Raw genomic sequence first — 12,887 nt, forward strand, 5'->3', positions numbered from 1 at the left:
GACTGCGATCCATCCTTCGATATAAGGATTCTTTGCAGTCAGGTCCCAGCCCTGCTCTTGGGGCTCCTGGGCACATCCTTTGGCCATTTTCCCTGGGAAAGAAAACTCACCAGTCCAGGTTGCTGATATCAGTTTGTAGGGCTCCCTTGTGTCTCTCAGGGCAGAACACCTTTGAGGACGGGACAACTTCAGTCTGGGGTCCATCCTTCGATATAAGGATTTTTTGCATTCAGGCCCCAGCCGGGTGCCAGGGGCCCCTGGGCACATGCTTTGGCCATTTTCCCTGGGAAAGAAAACACACCAGTCCAGGTTGCTGATGTCAGTTTGTAGGGCTCCCTTGGGTCTATCAGGGCAGCACAACTTTGAGGAGGGGACAACTTCGGTCTGGGTTCCATCCTTCGATATATGGATTCTTTGCAGTCAGGTCGGAGCCCAGGGCCAGGGGCCCCTGGGCACATTCTTTGGCTATTTTCCCTGGGAAAGAAAACTCACCAGTCCAGGTTCCTGATGTCAGTTTGTAGGGCTCCCTTGGGTCTATCTGGGAAGCAGAAATTTGAGGAGCGGACAACTTCGGTCTGGGGTCCATCCTTCGATATAAGGATTCTTTGCAGTCAGGTCCGAGCCCAGGGCCAGGGGCCCCTGGGCACATCCTTTGGCCATTTTCCCTGGGAAAGAACACTCACCAGTCCCGGTTGCTGATGTCAGTTTTTAGGGCTCCCGTGGGTCTAACTGGGCAGCAGAAATTTGAGGAGGGGACAACTTCGGTCTGCGATCCATCCTTCGATATAAGGATTCTTTGTATTCAGGCCCCAGCCCAGTGCCAGGGGCCCCTGGGCACATCCTTTGGCCATTTTCCCTGGGAAAGAAAACTCACCAGTCCAGGTTGCTGATGTCAGGTTGTATGGCTCCCTTGGGTCTATCAGGGCAGCACAAGTTTGAGGTGGGGAACATTTTGGTTTGTGATCCATCCTTCGATATAGGGATTCTTTACAATCAGTCCCGAGCCCAGGGCCAGGGCCCCTGGGCACATCCTTTGGCCATTTTCCCTGGGAAAGAAAACTCACCAGTCCAGGTTGCTGATGTCAGTTTGTAGGGCTCCCTTGGGTCTATCAGGGCAGCACAACTTTGAGGTGAGGACAATTTTGGTCTGTGATCCACCCTTCGATAGAGGGATTCTTTACAGTCAGGCCCGAGCCCAGGGCCAGGGGCCCCTGGGCACATCCTTTGGCCATTTTCCCTGGGAAAGAAAACTCACCAGTCCAGGTTGCTGATGTCAGTTTGTAGGGCTCCCTTGGGTCTATCAGGGCAGCACAACTTTGAGGATGGGACAACTTGGGTCGGGGGTCCATCCTTCGATATAAGGATTTTTTGCATTCAGGTCCGAGCCCAGCGCCTGGGGCCCCTGGGCACATCATTTGGCCATTTTCCCTGGGAAAGAAAACTCACTAGTCCAGGTTGCTGATGTCAGTTTGTAGGGCTCCCTTGGGTCTATCAGGGCAGCACAACTTTGAGGAGGGGACAACTTTGGTCTGCGAACCATCCTCCGATATAAGGATTCTTTGCAGTCAGGCCCCAGCCCATTGCCAGGGGCCCCTGGGCACATCCTTTGGCCATTTTCCCTGGGAAAGAAAATTCACCAGTCCAGGTTGCTGATGTCAGTTTGTAGGGCTCCCTTGGGTCTATCAGGGCAGCACAACTTTGAGGAGGGGACAACTTTGGTCTGTGATCCATTCTTCGATATAAGGATTCTTCGCAGTCAGGTCCCAGCCCGGGGTCAGGGGCCCCTGGGCACATCCTTTGGCCATTTTCCCTGGGAAAGAAAACTCACCAGTCCAGGTTGCTGATGTCAGTTTGTAGGGCTCTCTTGGGTCTCTCAGGGCAGCACAACTTTGAGGAGGGGACAACTTCGGTTGGGGGTCCATCCTTCGATATAAGGATTTTTTGCAGTCAGGTGCCAGCCCAGTGCCAGGGGCCCCTGGGCACATTCTTTGGCCATTTTCCCTGGGAAAGAAAACTCACCAGTCCAGGTTGCTGATGTCAGTTTGTAGGGCTCCCTTGGGTCTCTCAGGGCAGCACAACTTTGAGGAGGGGACAACTTTGGTCTGTGATCCATTATTCGATATATGGATTCTTCGCAGTCAGGTCCCAGCCCGGGGTCAGGGGCCCCTGGGCACATCCTTTGGCCATTTTCCCTGGGAAAGAAAACTCACCAGTCCAGGTTGCTGATGTCAGTTTGTAGGGCTCCCTTGGGTCTATCTGGGAAGCACGACTTTGAGGAGGGGACAACTTTGGTCTGTGATCCATTCTTCGATATAAGGATTCTTTGCAGTCAGGCCCCAGCCCGGGGTCAGGGGCCCCTGGGCACATCCTTTGGCCATTTTCCCTGGGAAATAAAACTCACCAGTCCAGGTTGCTGATGTCAGTTTGTAGGGCTCTCTTGGGTCTCTCAGGGCAGCACAACTTTGAGGAGGGGACAATTTCGGTTGGGGGTCCATCCTTCGATATAAGGATTTTTTGCAATCAGGTGCCAGCCCATTGCGAGGGGCCCCTGGGCACATCCTTTGGCCATTTTCCCTGGGAAAGAAAATTCACCAGTCCAGGTTGCTAATGTCAGTTTGTAGGGCTCCCTTGGTTCTATCAGGGCAGCACAACTTTGAGGAGGGGACAACTTCAGTCTGGGGTCCATCCTTCGATATAAGGATTCTTTGCAGTCAGGTCCGAGCCCAGTGCCAGGGGCCCCTGGGCACATCCTTTGGCCATTTTCCCTGGGAAAGAAAACTCACCAGTCCAGGTTGCTGATATCAGTTTGTAGGGCTCCCTTGGGTCTATCAGGGCAGCACAAGTATGAGATGGGGACAACTTCGGTTTGCGATCCATCCTTCGATATAAGGATTCTTTGCATTCAGGCCCGAGCCCAGTGCCAGGGGCCCCTGGGCACATCCTTTGGCCATTTTCCCTGGGAAAGAAAACTCACCAGTCCAGGTTGCTGATGTCAGTTTGTAGGGCTCCCTTGGGTCTCTCAGGGCAGCACAACTTTGAGGAGGGGACAACTTTGGTCTGTGATCCATTCTTCGATATAAGGATTCTTCGCAGTCAGGTCCCAGCCCGGGGTCAGGGGCCCCTGGGCACATCCTTTGGCCATTTTCCCTGGGAAAGAAAACTCACCAGTCCAGGTTGCTGATGTCAGTTTGTAGGGCTCTCTTGGGTCTCTCAGGGCAGCACAACTTTGAGGAGGGGACAACTTCGGTTGGGGGTCCATCCTTCGATATAAGGATTTTTTGCAGTCAGGTGCCAGCCCAGTGCCAGGGGCCCCTGGGCACATTCTTTGGCCATTTTCCCTGGGAAAGAAAACTCACCAGTCCAGGTTGCTGATGTCAGTTTGTAGGGCTCCCTTGGGTCTCTCAGGGCAGCACAACTTTGAGGAGGGGACAACTTTGGTCTGTGATCCATTATTCGATATATGGATTCTTCGCAGTCAGGTCCCAGCCCGGGGTCAGGGGCCCCTGGGCACATCCTTTGGCCATTTTCCCTGGGAAAGAAAACTCACCAGTCCAGGTTGCTGATGTCAGTTTGTAGGGCTCCCTTGGGTCTATCTGGGAAGCACGACTTTGAGGAGGGGACAACTTTGGTCTGTGATCCATTCTTCGATATAAGGATTCTTTGCAGTCAGGCCCCAGCCCGGGGTCAGGGGCCCCTGGGCACATCCTTTGGCCATTTTCCCTGGGAAATAAAACTCACCAGTCCAGGTTGCTGATGTCAGTTTGTAGGGCTCTCTTGGGTCTCTCAGGGCAGCACAACTTTGAGGAGGGGACAACTTCGGTTGGGGGTCCATCCTTCGATATAAGGATTTTTTGCAATCAGGTGCCAGCCCATTGCCAGGGGCCCCTGGGCACATCCTTTGGCCATTTTCCCTGGGAAAGAAAACTCACCAGTCCAGGTTGCTGATATCAGTTTGTAGGGCTCCCTTGGGTCTATCAGGGCAGCACAAGTATGAGATGGGGACAACTTCGGTTTGCGATCCATCCTTCGATATAAGGATTCTTTGCATTCAGGCCCGAGCCCAGTGCCAGGGGCCCCTGGGCACATCCTTTGGCCATTTTCCCTGGGAAAGAAAACTCACCAGTCCAGGTTGCTGATGTCAGTTTGTAGGGCTCCCTTGGGTCTATCAGGGCAGCACAAGTATGAGATGGGGACAACTTTGGTCTGCGATCCATCCTTCGATATAAGGATTCTTTGCAGTCAGGTCCGAGCCCAGTGCCTGGGGCCCCTGGGCACATCCTTTGGCCATTTTCCCTGGGAAAGAAAACTCACCAGTCCAGGTTGCTGATGTCAGTTTGTAGGGCTCCCTTGGGTCTATCAGGGCAGCACAACTTTGAGGATGGGACAATTTTGGTCTGTGATCCACCCTTCGATAGAGGGATTCTTTACAGTCAGGCCCGAGTCCAGGGCCAGGGGCCCCTGGGCACATCCTTTGGCCATTTTCCCTGGGAAAGAAAATTCACCAGTCCAGGTTGCTGATGTCAGTTTGTAGGGCTCCCTTGGGTCTATCAGGGCAGCACAACTTTGAGAAGGGGACAACTTCGGTTGGGGGTCCAAACTTCGATATAAGGATTCTCTGCAGTCAGGCCCCAGCCCAGTGCCTGGGGCCCCTGGGCACATCCTTTGGCCATTTTCCCTGGGAAAGAAAACTCACTAGTCCAGGTTGCTGATGTCAGTTTGTAGGGCTCCCTTGGGTCTATCAGGGCAGCACAACTTTGAGGAGGGGACAACTTTGGTCTGCGAACCATCCTTCGATATAAGGATTCTTTGCAGTCAGGCCCTAGCCCATTGCCAGGGGCCCCTGGGCACATCCTTTGGCCATTTTCCCTGGGAAAGAAAACTCACCAGTCCAGGTTGCTGATGTCAGTTTGTAGGGCTCCCTTGGGTCTATCAGGGCAGCACAACTTTGAGGAGGGGACAACTTCGGTCTGGGGTCCATCCTTCGATATAAGGATTCTTTGCAGTCAGGCCCCAGCCCAGTGCCAGGGGCCCCTGGGCACATCCTTTGGCCATTTTCCCTGGGAAAGAAAACTCACCAGTCCAGGTTGCTGATGTCAGTTTGTAGGGCTCCCTTGGGCCTATCAGGGCAGCACAACTTTGAGGAGGGGACAACTTCGGTTGGGGGTCCATCCTTCGATATAAGGATTCTTTGCATTCAGGCCCCAGCCCAGTGCCAGGGGCCCCTGGGCACATCCTTTGGCCATTTTCCCTGGGAAAGAAAACTCACCTGTCCAGGCTGCTGATGTCAGTTTGTAGGGCTCCCATAAGACTGGCTGGGCGGCACAAGTTTGAGCTTTCTCCCGGCGAGACACACTGTCAAAGCTTTTCGCTATGATGCAGTCTAGTGCATACCCACACTACGGCTCTCCGGAGCTGTCCGAAGCCAAGCGCCGGTGGTCGGCGTCTTTCGGCTGAAGCAGCGCTTCGGAGCGTACGGCTGCTGCTCCGCTGTTGTGTGCGCGAAGCAACCGCTTCTCCTGCTCCGGGAGCCGGACAGAGCGGTAGCTTGTACGAGGGCGAAGAACGTTGCCGCAGGGAGACGACATTGTGTGCACAGCCTTGCGACTGCTAGAGGACGGTGGCTAAAGCTCCCTGGCTTTTCAATGCACTGCTGGCATGCTTTATTGAAGGTGTTCCGAGACAACTTTCCTGGGTTTTGACTTCGTCCTGATGCAGCCCCTGTTGGGAAATTGGTGCTCGTCCCAGAAGGCTCGAGATACAGAAAACTCGATGGCAGCTGCAGAAATGAAGGGCTGCGTTGAGTTGTCGAGAAGCAAGAACGTAGACAAGCGCCTTGTGTTTGGGAGTCAGCAGCTGCTGGACTTTTGCGATTGCTTTCACTGTGCTCTTAATGCCAGGAAGGCACGTGCACGCTGCAACAACCAGCTGGGCAAGAGTGGGCAGAAGAGAACGGGCGTCAGACAGCAGCTTACATAGTAGCATGGAAAGAGCAGTGTTTTTGGAGTGTGCAGCAAATCCGTGTTTCTGGACAAGGGAGGCATAAGTGCGCTGCGCTCCTAAGGTATCTCCCTGCGAGACACACTGTCAAAGCTTTTCGCTATGATGCAGTCTAGTGCAGACGCACACTACGGCTCTCCGGAGCTGTCCGAAGCCAAGCGCCGGTGGCCGGCGTCTTTCGGCTGAAGCAGCGCTTCGGAGCGTAGGGCTGCCGCTCCGCTGTTGTGTGCGCGAAGCAGCCGCTTCTCCTGCTCCGGGAGCCGGACAGAGCGGTAGCTTGTACGGGGGCGAAGAACGAAGCCGAAGAGCACCGGGCTTTTGCGCGCACCCTAAGGACTGCTACTGGACGGTGGTGGCCGCTCGCCTGCCTCTTCAATTCCCTTCTAGCATCCTTATGGAAGGTGTTCCCGGACAAATTCCCTGAGTTTTGAATTCCTCCTGATGCAGCCCCTCGTGGGAAACTCGTGCTCGTCCTCTGAGTCTCCGACATGCAGAGACCTCGATGGCAACTGCAGAAATGAAGGGCTGCGTTGAGTTGTCGAGAAGCAAGAACATAGCCAGCGCCTTGTGTTTGGGAGTCAGCAGCTGCTGGACTTTTGCGATTGCTTTCACTGTGCACTGAATGCCAGGACGGCATGTGCACGTTAAAACAACGAGCTGGGCAAGAGTAATCGAAAGATCACGGCCGTCAGAAAGCAGCTTATATATTGCCCTGGAAAGAGTACTGTTTTTGGAGTGTGCAGTAAAATCGTGTCTCTGGGCAAGGGAGGCATAAGTGCGCTGCGCTCCTAAGGTATCTCCCTGCGAGACACACTGTCAAAGCTTTTCGCTATGATGCAGTCTAGTGCAGACGCACATTACGGCTCTCCGGAGCTGTCCGAAGCCAAGCGCCGGTCGCCGGCGTCTTTCGGCTGAAGCAGCGCTTCGGAGCGTACGGCTGCCGCTCCGCTGTTGTGTGCGCGAAGCAACCGCTTCTCCTGCTCCGGGAGCTGGACAGAGCGGTAGCTTGTACGAGGGCGAAGAACGTTGCCGCAGGGAGACGACATTGTGTGCACAGCCTTGCGACTGCTAGAGGACGGTGGCTAAAGCTCCCTGGCTTTTCAATGCACTGCTGGCATGCTTTATTGAAGGTGTTCCGAGACAACTTTCCTGGGTTTTGACTTCGTCCTGATGCAGCCCCTCCTGGGAAATTGGTGCTCGTCCCAGAAGGCTCGAGATACAGAAAACTCGATGGCAGCTGCAGAAATGAAGGGCTGCGTTGAGTTGTCGAGAAGCAAGAACGTAGACAAGCGCCTTGTGTTTGGGAGTCAGCAGCTGCTGGACTTTTGCGATTGCTTTCACTGTGCTCTTAATGCCAGGAAGGCACGTGCACGCTGCAACAACCAGCTGGGCAAGAGTGGGCAGAAGAGAACGGGCGTCAGACAGCAGCTTACATAGTAGCATGGAAAGAGCAGTGTTTTTGGAGTGTGCAGCAAATCCGTGTTTTTGGACAAGGGAGGCATAAGTGCGCTGCGCTCCTAAGGTATCTCCCTGCGAAACACACTGTCAAAGCTTTTCGCTATGATGCAGTCTAGTGCAGACGCACATTACGGCTCTCCGGAGCTGTCCGAAGCCAAGCGCCGGTGGCCGGCGTCTTTCGGCTGAAGCAGCGCTTCGGAGCGTACGGCTGCCGCTCCGCTGTTGTGTGCGCGAAGCAACCGCTTCTCCTGCTCCTGCAGCCGGACAGAGCGGTAGCTTGTACGAGGGCGAAGAACGTTGCCGCAGGGAGACGACATTGTGTGCACAGCCTTGCGACTGCTAGAGGACGGTGGCTAAAGCTCCCTGCCTTTTCAATGCACTGCTGGCATGCTTTATTGAAGCTGTTCCGAGACAACTTTCCTGGGTTTTGACTTCGTCCTGATGCAGCCCCTCCTGGGAAACTCGTGCTCGTCCCAGAAGGCTCGAGATGCAGAAAACTCGATGGCAGCTGCAGAAATGAAGGACTCTGTTGAAGTGTGGAGAAGCAAGAACGTAGACAAGCGCCTTGTGTTTGGGAGTCAGCAGCTGCTGGACTTTTGCGATTGCTTTCACTGTGCACTGAATGCCAGGACGGCACGTGCACGCTGAAACAACGAGCTGGGCAAGAGTAATCGAAAGATCACGGCCGTCAGAAAACAGCTTATATATTGCCCTGGAAAGAGCAATGTTTTTGGAGTTTGCAATAAAATCGTGTTTCTGGGCAAGGGAGGCATAAGTGCGCTGCGCTCCTAAGGTATCTCCCTGCGAGACACACTGCCAAAGCTTTTCGCTATGATGCAGTCTAGTGCAGACGCACATTACGGCTCTCCGGAGCTGTCCGAAGCCAAGCGCCGGTGGTCGGCGTCTTTCGGCTGAAGCAGCGCTTCGGAGCGTACGGCTGCCGCTCCGCTGTTGTGTGCGCGAAGCAGCCGCTTCTCCTGCTCCTGCAGCCGGACAGAGCGGTAGCTTGCACGAGGGCGAAGAACGTTGCCGCAGGGAGACGACATTGTGTGCACAGCATTGCGACTGCTAGAGGACGGTGGCTAAAGCTCCCTGCCTTTTCAATGCACTGCTGGCATGCTTTATTGAAGGTGTTCCGAGACAACTTTCCTGGGTTTTGACTTCGTCCTGATGCAGCCCCTGTTGGGAAATTGGTGCTCGTCCCAGAAGGCTCGAGATACAGAAAACTCGATGGCAGCTGCAGAAATGAAGGGCTGCGTTGAGTTGTCGAGAAGCAAGAACGTAGACAAGCGCCTTGTGTTTGGGAGTCAGCAGCTGCTGGACTTTTGCGATTGCTTTCACTGTGCTCTTAATGCCAGGAAGGCACGTGCACGCTGCAACAACCAGCTGGGCAAGAGTGGGCAGAAGAGAACGGGCGTCAGACAGCAGCTTACATAGTAGCATGGAAAGAGCAGTGTTTTTGGAGTGTGCAGCAAATCCGTGTTTCTGGACAAGGGAGGCATAAGTGCGCTGCGCTCCTAAGGTATCTCCCTGCGAGACACACTGTCAAAGCTTTTCGCTATGATGCAGTCTAGTGCAGACGCACACTACGGCTCTCCGGAGCTGTCCGAAGCCAAGCGCCGGTGGCCGGCGTCTTTCGGCTGAAGCAGCGCTTCGGAGCGTAGGGCTGCCGCTCCGCTGTTGTGTGCGCGAAGCAGCCGCTTCTCCTGCTCCGGGAGCCGGACAGAGCGGTAGCTTGTACGGGGGCGAAGAACGAAGCCGAAGAGCACCGGGCTTTTGCGCGCACCCTAAGGACTGCTACTGGACGGTGGTGGCCGCTCGCCTGCCTCTTCAATTCCCTTCTAGCATCCTTATGGAAGGTGTTCCCGGACAAATTCCCTGAGTTTTGAATTCCTCCTGATGCAGCCCCTCGTGGGAAACTCGTGCTCGTCCTCTGAGTCTCCGACATGCAGAGACCTCGATGGCAACTGCAGAAATGAAGGGCTGCGTTGAGTTGTCGAGAAGCAAGAACATAGCCAGCGCCTTGTGTTTGGGAGTCAGCAGCTGCTGGACTTTTGCGATTGCTTTCACTGTGCACTGAATGCCAGGACGGCATGTGCACGTTAAAACAACGAGCTGGGCAAGAGTAATCGAAAGATCACGGCCGTCAGAAAGCAGCTTATATATTGCCCTGGAAAGAGTACTGTTTTTGGAGTGTGCAGTAAAATCGTGTCTCTGGGCAAGGGAGGCATAAGTGCGCTGCGCTCCTAAGGTATCTCCCTGCGAGACACACTGTCAAAGCTTTTCGCTATGATGCAGTCTAGTGCAGACGCACATTACGGCTCTCCGGAGCTGTCCGAAGCCAAGCGCCGGTCGCCGGCGTCTTTCGGCTGAAGCAGCGCTTCGGAGCGTACGGCTGCCGCTCCGCTGTTGTGTGCGCGAAGCAACCGCTTCTCCTGCTCCGGGAGCTGGACAGAGCGGTAGCTTGTACGAGGGCGAAGAACGTTGCCGCAGGGAGACGACATTGTGTGCACAGCCTTGCGACTGCTAGAGGACGGTGGCTAAAGCTCCCTGCCTTTTCAATGCACTGCTGGCATGCTTTATTGAAGCTGTTCCGAGACAACTTTCCTGGGTTTTGACTTCGTCCTGATGCAGCCCCTCCTGGGAAACTCGTGCTCGTCCCAGAAGGCTCGAGATGCAGAAAACTCGATGGCAGCTGCAGAAATGAAGGACTCTGTTGAAGTGTGGAGAAGCAAGAACGTAGACAAGCGCCTTGTGTTTGGGAGTCAGCAGCTGCTGGACTTTTGCGATTGCTTTCACTGTGCACTGAATGCCAGGACGGCACGTGCACGCTGAAACAACGAGCTGGGCAAGAGTAATCGAAAGATCACGGCCGTCAGAAAACAGCTTATATATTGCCCTGGAAAGAGCAATGTTTTTGGAGTTTGCAATAAAATCGTGTCTCTGGGCAAGGGAGGCATAAGTGCGCTGCGCTCCTAAGGTATCTCCCTGCGAGACACACTGTCAAAGCTTTTCGCTATGATGCAGTCTAGTGCAGACGCACACTACGGCTCTCCGGAGCTGTCCGAAGCCAAGCGCCGGTGGCCGGCGTCTTTCGGCTGAAGCAGCGCTTCGGAGCGTAGGGCTGCCGCTCCGCTGTTGTGTGCGCGAAGCAGCCGCTTCTCCTGCTCCGGCAGCCGGACAGAGCGGTAGCTTGCACGAGGGCGAAGAACGTTGCCGCAGGGAGACGACATTGTGTGCACAGCCTTGCGACTGCTAGAGGACGGTGGCTAAAGCTCCCTGGCTTTTCAATGCACTGCTGGCATGCTTTATTGAAGGTGTTCCGAGACAACTTTCCTGGGTTTTGACTTCGTCCTGATGCAGCCCCTGTTGGGAAATTGGTGCTCGTCCCAGAAGGCTCGAGATACAGAAAACTCGATGGCAGCTGCAGAAATGAAGGGCTGCGTTGAGTTGTCGAGAAGCAAGAACGTAGACAAGCGCCTTGTGTTTGGGAGTCAGCAGCTGCTGGACTTTTGCGATTGCTTTCACTGTGCTCTTAATGCCAGGAAGGCACGTGCACGCTGCAACAACCAGCTGGGCAAGAGTGGGCAGAAGAGAACGGGCGTCAGACAGCAGCTTACATAGTAGCATGGAAAGAGCAGTGTTTTTGGAGTGTGCAGCAAATCCGTGTTTCTGGACAAGGGAGGCATAAGTGCGCTGCGCTCCTAAGGTATCTCCCTGCGAGACACACTGTCAAAGCTTTTCGCTATGATGCAGTCTAGTGCAGACGCACACTACGGCTCTCCGGAGCTGTCCGAAGCCAAGCGCCGGTGGCCGGCGTCTTTCGGCTGAAGCAGCGCTTCGGAGCGTAGGGCTGCCGCTCCGCTGTTGTGTGCGCGAAGCAGCCGCTTCTCCTGCTCCGGCAGCCGGCAGAGCGGTAGCTTGTACGGGGGCGAAGAATGAAGCCGAAGAGCACCGGGCTTTTGCGCGCACCCTAAGGACTGCTACTGGACGGTGGTGGCCGCTCGCCTGCCTCTTCAATTCCCTTCTAGCATCCTTATGGAAGGTGTTCCCGGACAAATTCCCTGAGTTTTGAATTCCTCCTGATGCAGCCCCTCGTGGGAAACTCGTGCTCGTCCTCTGAGTCTCCGACATGCAGAGACCTCGATGGCAACTGCAGAAATGAAGGGCTGCGTTGAGTTGTCGAGAAGCAAGAACCTAGCCAGCGCCTTGTGTTTGGGAGTCAGCAGCTGCTGGACTTTTGCGATTGCTTTCACTGTACACTGAATGCCAGGACGGCATGTGCACGTTAAAACAAAGAGCTGGGCAAGAGCAGGGAGAGAGCACGGCCATCAGAGAGCATCTGGCATCTTGCCCTGGAAAGGGCAGTGTTTTTAGTGTGTGCTGTAAAATCGTGTTTCTGGGCAAGGGAGGCATAAGTGCGCTGTGCTCCTAAGCGATCTCCCTGCGAGACACACTGCCAAAGCTTTTCGCTATGATGCAGTCTAGTGCAGACGCACACTACGGCTCTCCGGAGCTGTCCGAAGCCAAGCGCCGGTGGCCGGCGTCTTTCGGCTGAAGCAGCGCTTCGGAGCGTACGGCTGCCGCTCCGCTGTTGTGTGCGCGAAGCAACCGCTTCTCCTGCTCCGGGAGCCGGACAGAGCGGTAGCTTGCACGAGGGCGAAGAACGTTGCCGCAGGGAGACGACATTGTGTGCACAGCCTTCGCAATTCTGGAGGACGGTGGCTAAAGCTCCCTGCCTTTTCAATGCACTGCTGGCATGCTTTATTGAAGGTGTTCGGAGACAACTTTCCTGGGTTTGACTTCGTCCTGATGAAGGAGGCGGAATCAGATGGTGTTTGGGATACTTCCTTCGATGTTTGGATTTCTTAAGGTCAGCCACCAGCTGAGGGCCAGTGACCTCTAGACACACACTATGGCCCTTTTCCCTGAGATTTAAAACTCACCAGTCCCGGTTGCTGATGTCAGTTTGTAGGGCTCCCTTGGGTCTATATGGGAAGCAGAAATTTGAGGAGGGGACAACTTAGGTCTGGGGTCCATTTTTCCATATAAGGATTCTTTGCAGTCAGGCCCCAGCCCAGTGGCAGGGGCCCCTGGGCACATCCTTTGGCCATTTTCCCTGGGAAAGAAAATTCACCTGTCCAGGCTGCTGATGTCAGTTTGTAGGGCTCCCTTGGGTCTATCAGGGCAGCACAACTTTGAGGTGGGGACAATTTTGGTCTGTGATCCACCCTTCGATATAAGGATTTTCTGCATTCAGGCCCCAGCCCTGTGCTTGGGGCCCCTGGGCACATGCTTTGGCCATTTTCTCTGGGAAAGAAAACTCACCAGCCCAGGTTCCTGATGTCACATTGTCGGGAACACTTGGGTCTATCTGGGAAGCAGAAATTTTAGGAGGGGACAACTTTGGTCTGCGATCCATCCTTCGATAT

Source organism: Lonchura striata, chromosome 2 (genome assembly GCF_046129695.1).
Source record: "Lonchura striata isolate bLonStr1 chromosome 2, bLonStr1.mat, whole genome shotgun sequence".
In the NCBI taxonomy this organism is placed as follows: Eukaryota; Metazoa; Chordata; class Aves; order Passeriformes; family Estrildidae; genus Lonchura; species Lonchura striata.